An 11,494-nucleotide genomic window follows, 5' to 3' on the forward strand; every position below is an offset into this window, starting at 1 on the left:
CATCAGTTATTTTGCTCACCAAATAGCAAAACTCCTTTACTACTTTAAGTATCTCATTTCCTAATCTAATTCCCTCAGCATCACTCGACTTAATTCGACTACATTCCATTATCCTCGTTTTGCTTTTGTTGATGTTCATCTTATATCCTCCTTTCAAGACACTGTCCATTCCATTCAGCTGGTCTTCCAAGTCCTTTGCTGTCTCTGACAGAGTTACAATGTCATCGGTGAACCTCAAAGTTTTTATTTCTTCTCCATGGATTTTAATTCCTACTACGAATTTTTCTTTTGTTTCCTTTACCGCTTGCTCAATATACAGATTGAATAACATCGGGGATAGGCTACTACCCTGTCTCATTCCCTTCCCAACCACTGCTTCCCACTGATGTCCCTCGACTCTTATAACTGCCATCTGGTTTCTGTACAAATGGTAAATAGCCTTTCGGTCCCTGTATTTTACCCCTGCCACCTTCAGAATTTGAAAGAGAGTATTCCAGTCAACATTGTCAAAAGCTTTCTCTAAGTAGATAAGTGCTGTAAACGGAGGTTTGCCTTTCCTTAATCTATTTTCTAAGATAGGTCGTAGGATCAGTATTGCCTCACGTGTTCCAACATTTCTACAGAATCGAAACTGATCTTCCCCGAGGTCGGCTTCTTCCAGTTTTTCCATTCGTCTGGATAGAATTCGTGTTAGTATTTTGCAGCCATGCCTTATTAAACTGATAATCCGGTAATTTTCACATCTGTCAGCACCTGATTTCTTTGGGATTGGAATTATTATATTCTTCTTGTAGTCTGAGGGTATTTCGCCTGTCTCATACATATTGCTCATTAGATGGTCGAGTTTGGTTAGCTCTGGCTCTCGCAAAGCTGTCGGTAGTTCAAATGGAATGTTGTCCACTCCTGGGGCATAGTTTCGACTTAGGTCTTTTAGTGCTCTGTCAAACTCTTCACGCAGTATCGTATCTCCTATTTCATCTTCATCAAGATTCTCTTCCATTTCCACAATATTGTCCTCAAGAACATACTCTTTCCACCTTTCTGGTTTCCCTTGCTTAGAACTTGGTTCCATCTGAGCTCTTGATATTCGTGTAAGTGGTTCTGTTTTCTCCAAAGCTGTCTTTAATTTTCCTGTAGGCAGTATCTCTCTTATCCCTAGTGATATGCGCCTCTACATCCTTAGGTTTGTCCTCTAGCCATCCCTACATAGCCATTTTGCACTTCCTGTCGATCTCATTTTTGAGACTTTTATATTCCTTTTTGCTTGCTTTATTTACTGAGTTTTTATATTTTCTCCTTCCATCAGTCAAATTCAATATCTCTTCTGTTACCCAAGGATTTCTATTAGCCTTCGTCTTTTTACGAACGTGATCCTCTGCTACCTTCACTATTTCATGTCTGAAAGCTACCCATGCTCCTTCTACTGTATTTCGTTCACCCATTTTTGTCAATAGTTCCCGAATTTTATCCATGAAACTCTGTACAACCTCTGGTTTAGTCAGTTTATCCAGGTCCCATCTCGTCAAATTCCCACCTTTTTTGCAGTTTTTTCAGTTTTAATCTATAGTTCATAACCAATAGATTGTGGTCAGAGTCCACATCTGCGCCTTGAAATGTCTTACAATTTAAATCCTGGTTCCGGAATCTCTGTCTTACCATTATATAATCCATCTGAGACCTTCCAGTATCTCCAGGCTTCTTCTATGTATAGAACATTCTTTTATGATTCTTGAACCAAGTGTTAGCTATGATTAAGTTATGTTCTGTGCAAAATTCTACCAGACGGCTTCCTCTTTCATTTCTTACCCCCAATCCATATCCACCTACTATGTTTTCTTCTGTCCCTTTTCCTACTCTAGAATTCCAGTCACCCATGAGTATTAAATTTTCGTCTCCCTTCACTACCTGAATAATTTCCTGTATCTCATCATACATTTCATCAATTTATACATGACCTGCAGAGCTACTAGGCATATAAACAAGTACTACTGTAGTAGGCATGGGCTTCGTATCTATCTTGGCCACAATGATGCGTTCACTATGCTGTTTGTAGTAGCTTACCCACCTTCCTATTTTCCTATTCATTATTAAACCTACTCCTGCATTACCCCTATTTGATTTTGTATTTATAACGCTGTATTCACCTGACCAAAAGTCTTGTTCCTCCTGCCACCGAACTTCACTAATTCCCACTATATCTACCCTATTCATTATCCTTTTTAAATTTTCTAACCTACCTGCCCGATTAAGGGGTCTGACATTCACGCTCCGATCCGTAGAACGCCAGTTTTCTTTCTCCTGATAATGACATCCTCTTGAGTAGTCCCCGCCCGGAGATCCGAATGGGGGACTATTTTACCTCCGGAATATTTTACCCAAGAGGACGCCATCATCCTTTAACCATACAGTAAAGCTGCATGCCCTCGGGAAAAATGACGGCTGTAGTTTCCCCTTGCTTTCAGCCGTTCGCAGTACCAGCACAGCAAGGCCGTTTTGGTTAGTGTTAATAGGCCAGATCAGTCAATCATCCAGACTGTTGCCCCTGCAACTACTGAAAAGGCTGCTGCCCCTCTTCAGGAACCACACGTTTGTCTGGCCTCTCAACAGATACCCCTCCGTTGTGGTTGCACGTACGGTACGGCCATCTGTATCGCTGAGGCACGCAAGCCTCCCCACCAACGGCAAGGCCCATGGTTCATGGGGGTAGGGTTTAGGAGATATGTCGTCATAAACACTGAAAAGCGTTAAAACAAGCTCTTCTTAAATACGGACTGATTAAATTCTTTAAAACATCGTGGGGGCGGGAGGGTCCGGGTTACTGGTGACAAAAGACTGAAAATAGTAGTTTAAAAAAGCTGCTCTCAGTGCCTGAAGGAGTAATGTAAGAGCTGTCTTGCAAATCTGTCTAGTTAAAAAAGAAAAAAAAGAAAAGAAAAACCGCATACTGGCGAAGACTAGCAGAGGACAACTGGTCCTCCTCGCCCCCCTCCACCCTCCGACAGAAAAAAAAAGAGATACGGTCTTCACAAATGTATCCCGCACCTTCACGTCACACAGACAGACGTACCTAATCAGCATATCAGTTTGAAGGAAGCCAGGGCATGTAACGGATACAGACCTGTAGCCAATATAACCACACCTTTTTGACGTGAAATTACTAGAATACTACGCTGTTCGCCGCGGTTCTCCGAGTAACCGAAAGTGCCTGGTGAATCCGTGTTGTAAAGTCATTCAGTAGCGATGTATGTTGAATTCGCAACATTTTTCTCGTGTTTCTAGCCAATTTCCAAACCCACAAAAAAAAAAAAATGAAGGCATTCACGTGTATTGGGTACGGTTTCCAAAGTTTGTACAGACACACCACACGAACAGGCAGATCTTGATTATGACAGTATACGAATATTGAAAGTCTTTTCGGGTTTGCTGCCGGATCCTAAAATCAACTTGACTCGATATTTCGGCGATCCAACTGTTCGCCATCTTCAGGGAATGCTGCTTCTGCTGATGAGTCCCGCTGAGAACTGACGCAAGATTGCAATTCGACGTCCTATATAGGCCACCGTTCAGTACACGGCGCATGCGCCGCCCATCACGGTTTCTGACTTCCAAAACAGGGAGGTGGCGCCGCCCTTAGTGAAACACTGCTGGCAACGGTATATCACAATCAAGGCCGCACCGAAGAACGTTCTATTTTAATGCGAGATAATACAGGATTCCACGTTTTGCTAAGAGGAAACCCATTGTCCCTGTTGATTAAATTATCAGCCAACCTAATTTCGATCGCCTCTTTATACACGCTATTCCAAAAACCAGAAATGTTGGCAATTACAACCGTTTCCTCAAATTTCATTTTGTGTCTCTCATTCAGACAGTGTTCTGCTACGGCCGATTTTTCCGGCTGTTGTAGCCTCGTGTGACGGCGATGTTCCACACACCTGTATACGAATATTCTTTGCTATCAGTTCATTTTACTACTGACCTGCAATGTATTTCAGTATTAATAGCAGTGTCGCGAGATGGTACTTATTTTATTAGACGCCACAAAAAGACGGTTGTCATGTTGGTTGTAGTGAATGATTTTATCCCTGAAGATGGGCAGATGATCGAAACCGGCAGTAAACAAGGAACTGTTTTGTTCAACATTTCTTGGCAGTTGTAAAAAGACATTTATCACATACGTTCTTAGACTTCATGCAATTTATGTCTTATGGTTTGTAAGTTATTTGCTTACACAATGTACGGAGCGGAAGCAGTATAGTGTTAAAAAGCTCGCCGGAGCCGCGATGCGTACGGCGCGAAGCGGCGGCTGCGCAGTGCAGGTGCGCAGTGACTCATCCCGGCCCGGCGAGCCGGGCGGCGGGCGGCGGGCGGCGCGATTCGGCGCGCCAGTGCGCCGCCGACCACCACGCAGTTCGGAGCTACCGGACAGCAACAGCGCCCCAGCCAGCGGCGGCAGCCAAACTCGCAGTAGCAGCAGCGTCGGCGGCGGCAGCGCCCCACACTCGGCCGAGACGGCGTCTGGCGGCGGCATGCGGTCCCCGCCGGCGGCGCGCCCCCAGCGCCCGGGCTCGCTGCCCGGACCCGACCCCGGCGCCAGCTGCTCGGCGGCCCCCGGCGCCGACGCCGACCCCGAGGTGGTCGACGCCGCCTCCAAGTTCGTGTCCGAGCTGCTGGAGCGCGCGCAGCAGGAGGCCTCGCGCCGGGCCAGGGAACGCTCTGCACAGGTGCGTCCCCCAGCTGCGCACATGCCGCGTATCCCGTACGAGACCGAAACAAAAACGTTTATCCACGTTACTTCCTTGCCGTCGGTCTCAAATCGTAATCTGTGTAAATAGCTTCGGTCGTATCCCAGGAAACTGTTAAATGGCGGGCTTGAGTGTGTGAGCTCTCGTCCCTCCCTCTCCCACCCCCCCCTCCCCGTCCCCAACCAACCATGAAATTTTGTAAATCTTTGAACATAGCTGCTGAGGTTCAGCGACCGTGTCAGAATTATATTAGAAACAAATAAGCCCTCGGTCACAAATATTAAGCCAAAATTGACCAGGTTTCGACGCCACTATGAGCGTCGTCTTCAGAATTAATCTAACTGTTCAAAACATATTCGGTATATAATACATTACTAAAATTAATGTTTGTACTGACTGGAAAGAGATGCAGTACTTACAAGTCATATTTTAAAAAATCTAAGCCGGAAAGGCGACGTGATGAATAGTTGTCAATAATATGGCGAGCCGCTATGGGCTGCTCGTACTTGAGTAAACAAGAGTTGCAAGTACGAGCAGCCCTTAGCGGCTCGCCATCTTACTGACAACTATTCATGACGTCGCCTTTCCGGCTTAGATTTTTTAAAATGTGACTTGTAAGTACTGCACCTCTTTCCAGTCAGTACAAACTTTAATTTTATTAATGTAATATATATCTAATATGTTTTAGAACAGTTAGTTTAATTCTGAAGACGACGCTCATAGTAGCGTCGAAACCTGGTCAATTTTGGCTTAATATTTGTGACCGAGGGCTTATTTGTTTATAATATAACATGAAATTTTGGTTGTAATGACAGACTTCCCTCTGGCGTATCCCGAGCTCTAGGCTAGGTTGGAAGGTGACAGTTCGGGTGTGAAATGCAGGACACGAATGTGAATGTGAAATAAACGTTGTGGTATCTCATTTATCTCTAATGTAGCCTGATGGCTACATTCGCGCACTTTTCGTTAAGAAAATTAAAACTGCGAGGTACAGGGTGTCTCAAAAGGTTCGGTACAAATTTAATGTGTTATTGCATCCAAAATAATTAAGATAGTCACACTATGTTAGACTTATCTAATATCTCAATAAATGGTTCAAATGGCTCTGAGCACTATGGGACTAAACATCTGAGGTCATCAGTCCCCTAGAACTTCGAACTACTTAAACCTAACTAACCTAAGGACATCACACACATCCATGCCTGAGGCAGGATTCGAACCTGTGACCGTAGCGGTCGCGCGGTTCCAGACTGAAGTGCCTAAAACCGCTGGGCCACACCGGCCGGCTCTAATATCTCACAAACCTTATGTGCTACTCAGTCAGTTTCAAAATGTGCATGTTTGGTGGCACGCACAACATCCAGTCTGTATTCAAGCTCTATCGACACTCAGGAAAACATATCCGCATCAACTGTGACAATAGCAGCGACGATTTCGTGTTTTAAACCATTTATGTAGTTAACAGGTGTTTGGTAGACTCCGTCCTTGGCAAACACACGTAAAAAGAAGTCCATCGGTGTAATGTCAAGTGATTTAGGAGGCCAGGGAATTGGACAACCCCTGCCAATCCAGCGATCTGGGAACACCTCGTCCAGAAAATCTCTTATGCTTTCTGACAGCATAGAATTCCAAAACGTCCGCGTGAGTGATTGCTCCCTGTACAGTGTTTGGAAGTTTGAACTTTTGTGTCCGATTTGGTCTACATAAACCATTCCTCACTCGGAGCCTCTTCTTGAACCGGTGTCATTGTACTACATTCACAACAAACTGCAACACACAAAAACAAAACTTTGTGAGTTTATCTGTCACGTAAGCCAGACATGGTGTGAATATCTTAATCAGTTTGCGTGCTATAATACACTGAAGCTGTACTGCACCTTTTGAGAAACCCTGTAACTCCAGTAATGTTCTACAACAGACAAGTGTCCAACGAGTATTTTGGTGCATATTGTGTATGTGTGTAGCACATAAATAAAGAAACTGTTAGAATGACACACTACATAACTTTTACCGCCTATATAATCTCTCCATATCTCGTGCAAGCCCAGATTCATTCGTACTCAACGGAAATAAATCGCCAGAGATGTGTTAAATGTTTAGATGAAAGTATAAGAGTGGCTACGTCCCTCTCCATCCCCTGACCACTTCAAATCTTGGCCGTGGTGACAGAGTCATCTTTAGTGTAGCCTGAGGTCTAAGGTGAGTTGATGGTTGGTAAGGTGGTTGTGAGTGGGCGAAGCCAAGGCATACGATTTCGAAATGAAGGTTGTGTTAAGACATTGGTCTTTGGTGTAGCCTGATATCCACGTTTGTACAATATTTATCTCACTTTGCCATATTTAAGGCACTTTTAATTATAAAAACAAAAACGGCAAGGCAAACTCAGAAGACGTATATAATGGACAAGTCTCCAACGGATATTTTGGCCATATTATGTACGTATATAGTTCATGAACTATAAAAAATACAATGGGTGCCACTTACTCCAAACATTCCATAAATCATGCGTATCCCGAGAAATTCACCTTTGGAGGCTACATCGTTCTCAACACAGGCGTCAGCTGTGTAAGAAGCTTCGGGCATACTCCAAGGAAGCGTTGAAGATCCCTTACTGCTCAGGTCATACGAGTTCTTCGGTAGTATGAATGGTGTATCACATTCTGTTCGCAACTGTGGATATTAGCTCTAGTTTCTGGTAGTCGGTGGAAGTCGGTTTTCTCCAGTATGGAGGCGACAAATCCTCCTAAATCGGTTGAGGTCAGAACCTACAAGGCTGGCTTAAAGCTTTCTGACTTTCCATGGTGGCCAGTGTTTTGGATTGGAGATTTACTAAAACCCTAATAGAGGGAGAAAATTTCTACGCTGTGCTCTGACTAATAAATAATTTCGTGGAGAATTTTTGGAGCTATGTGTCAAGTTGTGTCTCCTGTAGGCCGGAGTGTTTTAAATTGTTTAACTGTAATCGGGACATGGTGATTCTTCGTGATCAACAAAGTTACCTTTCAAATACAGAATTCTGTCCAGTCCTTTTCCAGTTTTATAGGTGGCTGTTGCCTTTCAGTGCACGATAAAAAGTGTCATCTTATCAGAGTGTGGAGCCATTGGCTAGATGGAGATTACATTCACTGAATGAACTGGATTTGACCAAGTTTAAACAAGGAAATACATTCCATTTGTTTCCATGGAGATTTGAGTGAGTGACATTGTCATTTGACGTATTGGCGTTAAACTGTGTTCCTGTTTCGTTGTCGTGGACACTATCTGAACGAAGTTGCTAGGCTCCAGATGGCGCTGTACATATTCCGGTTCAGTGGTCGGTTCTTTAAATCTTCGTAAAAGTTTTTAGATTGCAGTAGCGAGGAGTTTTAACCCTGTCTCGCGTGTCAGAGCTAGGCAGGCGACACTCATTTGGAACGATTAGATAGTACGGCGAGGCAGATAATTAATCCGAGTCGGCCAATAGACAATTCCAATTAAATATGCGGCGCGGTGCGTCGTGTAATTTGTCTCGCGCGCCGCGCATCGCCAAGAAAGCGTGGACTGGATTCTGGCGGCGACCGCAAGCGTGACTTCCTCAGACGCCGCCGTAGCTGCGAGGCACTGAAAACGGGGACGTTGCACAATCTATACAGGTTGAGCCCGAATTTCACCGACAACATTTCAGAGGTTGTTCAGGGGTATTGGCTCTGAACACTATGGGACTTAACATCTGTGGTCATCAGTCCCCCAGAACTTAGAACTACTTAAACCTAACTAACCTAAGGACATCACTCACATCCATGCCAGAGGCAGGATTCGAACCTGCGGCCGTAGCAGCAGCTCCGTTCCAGACTGCAGCGCTTAGAACCGCACGGCCACACAGGCCGGCTCAGGGGTATTATATGAGTATTTTTTAACGTACAAGAGAACCGTGATCTACGGTGGCTCATTGCTAAGTAACAATACTGAATGATTCAAAAAGAAAGAACAGATTTCAGATGTTCATTACAGACAAACTATAAAAGATGGAAACACATTGCACATGTCTCTGGATAGAGGAAGGTTCAAAGTTCTGACACAACTGCGTTACTGTTTGTAGCAATATCCTGACTACATCACAAGAGAAATTGTTTTGTGTGTCGGAATTTCCGCGAAGTCAATCCATTGTTCAAGTGCAACGTGCCTTCCGCCGTCGATTGAGCAAGTAACAGCCTCTGCACGATCAGATAAATGACTGGCATACAAAATTCTTGATTGCTGGTTGCATATGCAAAGGGAAGAGCATAGCATGGCCATATATGTCTGATGCAAATGTCGAGCGTATCCTAGATGCGCTCACACAGAGGCCTCGGAAGTCCACGAGACGTGCAGGCCAGGAACTTCCAACTTTCTCGAACGACGGTGTAGCGTGTTCTGAAACGATACCAGCTTATCAAGCCTTACAAGTTACAGTTACTGCAGCAATTGCGTCTTGGCGACTATAACAGAAGGTACGAATTTTGCATTTGAGTTTTCCGGGATATGGCAGAGGACACTTTCTCTGAACGACTCATCTTTTGCCGCACGGGATTAGCCGAGCAGTCTGAGGCGCTGCAGACATGTACTGTGCGGTTGGTCCTGGCAGAGGTTGGAGTCCTTCCTCGGACATGGGTGTGTGTGTTTGTCCTTAGGATAATTTAGGTTAAGTAGTGTGTAAGCTTAGGGTCTGGTGACCTTAGCACACACATTCGAACATTTTTGACTCATCTTTTCGAATCGAATCCACGTTTCATCTATCGGGTTAAGTAAACCGCCATAACGCAAGAATTTGAAGGTCACAAAATCCTGGCGTCGTCGTAGTCGAACGTGAAAGAATCTCACCGTAACTGAATGTGTTTTGTGCCATTTCTGTTCATAAATTTTACGGACCTGTCTTATTTGCCGAGAAAGCTGTGACAGGGATGTTATTATACCTGGACATGCTGCAAAACTGGTTGTTTCCTCAACGTGACGAAGATTCCAATGGTGTCATTTTTATGCATTACGGCGCCCTGCCACAAATTGACTTTGAGGTGCGGCGTTATCTTAGCAACACCATCACACAACTTGAATTGGGAGATGTGGCAACAGGATCGTGTTCATTACTTTTGGCATTCTATGTCACCAGTCCTCACACTTTGTAATTATTTTCTATGCGGGTACATAAAGCACTCCGTCTTCAGGCTACGAGTGGCCTACCGGGACCATTCGACCGCCGTGTCATCCTCACGGGGCGGAGGGTCAGCACACCGCTCTCCTGGTCGTTATGGTGGTTTTCTTGACCGATGCCGCTAGTTTTCGGTCGAGTAGCTCCTCAATTGGCATCACGAGCCTGAGTGCAGTCCGAAAATGGCAACAGCGCGTGGCGGCCTGGATGGTCACCCATCCAAGTGCCGACCTCGCCCGACAGCACTTAACTTCGGTGATCTCACGGGAACCGGTGTATTCACTGCGGAAAGGCCGTTGCCGCGGATACGTAAAAGACAATTATTTGTCCTACCTATGGCAACTACTCTTCAAGAGTTGAGAAATCGAATTGTTGGAGCTGTCGATTCAATAAACAGGGACTTGTCGATTCGTGTGTGGAATGAAATGGACTACCGTTTCGGTGTTTCTCGAGCAACGCATGGTGCTCATGTTGAGTGCAAGGTATAGTGTCTGTGCGAACATAAAATTTGAACCTTCCGCTATTCAGTGACATGAGCAATGTGTACTATCTTTTATAGCTGTGTGTAATAAAAAAAAACTGAAATGTGTTCTTTCTTTTGAATGGCCATGTATAATTAAGTTCTGTTCACTTACTTACCACAAATACCTTAGTTTTCGTGAAAATACTTGCACGACAGTAAAAAACCGTGCAATATGTAACGAATAAATGCACAACACAAAATACAACGTAATGCAACCGCCCTTTGATGGAAAAGTGCTGCAGGAACAGGCCAGCATAGCGTTGTCCTGCCGCTCTTCGACTGCATTCACAGAATTAGGTTCAAATCGGCCAACTTACCCACATTGCTGTGGATAACTGTTAACGTACAACAATCACTGAAGGCAAAACAAATCCTATCAGTACTGAATGCGAGCTTGAGGACTCTTGTCAACAGCAGGCACCGTTAAGTGCACGGATCAAGTTTGTTTCCAGACGACACGCACAGGGCATACTGTCGACGTTTGCACTGGTGTGTGGACATTATCTGCGCAACACAGACACACAGACAAATTACGGTAAGAAATGAAACGAAATGTAATTACTCTGTAAGGGAGCGACCGGTAACCACGGGTCCTTTATGCGAAAATACTCAGAAAATATACCTGAACAAACTCCGAAATTTTGTCGGTTAAGTCTGGATGCGTGCTGTACGCGACAAGTCGTAACGCCGAGAGAGGGGAAGCGAAATGTTTTGAGACATGAAAGTAACGACATATAGTGTATGGACTAATAGTAGATCCTCGGTACAAACAAATGTCACGTATTATGCGTAACTGGGCGAAAAGGCCACTTAGATTACACCATAGACGGTGAACAACTACAATAATAAATAAATAAAAAACTAAGACATTGCGGTTTGAGGTAATTAAGATGGGAAGGCGCTATACAATTTGTACATGGGGAAGTAGATGCCAGACTGAAGTTTATAGTAGGACTGTTGATATTTTTCAAAATATCGATAATCCCATACATCGATATAGTAATAATATTTTTATCGGCCTTCGATTTATCGTAAAATGTATAGATACATCGACGGATAAAA

At 44.4% G+C, this 11,494-nt stretch overlaps 1 pseudogene; it reads right to left on the minus strand.

The window, feature by feature from the left end:
- Positions 1 to 10,092: 10,092 nt before the first annotated feature.
- LOC124709173 lies at positions 10,093 to 10,210 on the minus strand (annotated as a pseudogene).
- Between the last annotated feature and the right edge of the window lie 1,284 nt (positions 10,211 to 11,494).

Source organism: Schistocerca piceifrons, chromosome 7, assembly GCF_021461385.2.
Source record: "Schistocerca piceifrons isolate TAMUIC-IGC-003096 chromosome 7, iqSchPice1.1, whole genome shotgun sequence".
Classification (NCBI taxonomy): Eukaryota; Metazoa; Arthropoda; class Insecta; order Orthoptera; family Acrididae; genus Schistocerca; species Schistocerca piceifrons.